Source organism: Vombatus ursinus, unplaced genomic scaffold, assembly GCF_900497805.2.
Source record: "Vombatus ursinus unplaced genomic scaffold, bare-nosed wombat genome assembly UNPS02014820.1, whole genome shotgun sequence".
Lineage (NCBI taxonomy): Eukaryota > Metazoa > Chordata > Mammalia > Diprotodontia > Vombatidae > Vombatus > Vombatus ursinus.
This window is the reverse complement of record NW_020954598.1, coordinates 21443212-21444231: the sequence shown is the minus strand read 5'-3', so window position 1 is coordinate 21444231 and position 1020 is coordinate 21443212.

Here is a 1020-nt window from a genome sequence, read left to right as displayed (position 1 = left end):
AAAAAAAAAGGAATTTGTACCCATGTCCTCAAAGGTATTTACTGTATATATTGTGATAGCATGTTCTGGACCCAACAAATAAGTGATGTGAATTTTAGATGTAAATATCCCCTGTTTGGTTTGTTTGGGTTTTCTTTTTCTTTCCCTCTCCTCTTCACTCTACTGCTGTGATGTGGAATTAAAGATGATAACCTGATATTGATCCTGTGAGTAGAGAGACATTCATTGGGATTTGACTAAAACATCCTCCAAGGCCTTTCTGGTGCTGTACATGAGTTATTCCAGACATTCTCACTGTACTTGAATAACCCTTCCTGCCACAAAATATAGGAAAGCCCTTCACACAGTTCTGACTTCAAGCAAAGAAGGAGCAGTTTTAGCTCCCCAAAGTGGAAATCCACTGAGTATGCTAAGACCCTGAAGACCCACTAACCAGGAGTTTTTATCCGTGGGCCATGAATAGATCTCAGGGTCACATGAACTTGAATGAGAAAAAAATTACATCTTTATTTTCACTAACCTCTCAAATTTAGTATTTCCTTCAATTATTTTAAAACATTATTCTAACAAAGGGATCAGTCCATATGCTTCGGCAGATTGCCAAAAGGACTCATGTCACCAAAAAAAAAAAAAAAAAAGTTCAGAAACTCCTGCAAAAATCAGAGGACTGGGATGCTCTGTGTTCTTTCCATCCAACCTGGCCTGGCATAAGCTTTGAAGAAGGCCTTCTCTGAACAAGTAGACTGTCTCTCCTTCCTGGGTGCTATTCTAAAAACTTCTCATAGTCTCTAAAGCTGCCCGTCTAACCAACTTGAGCCTGAGGCATTTAGGAAATAAAGGGAGAAAAATGACCTGTGTCCTTGTTCCCCTCCCTAGTCATGGCCAGAGATAGGGCTGAAACTACATAAAGATACTCTTTCTCCCTCTCTATCCTCCCCAGTGTAGTAGACATGTTCGTCAACACCTAGGTTTAGGCATCTTAACCATGGGCTGATGTCGTTCAGTTATTACAAGCTCTTT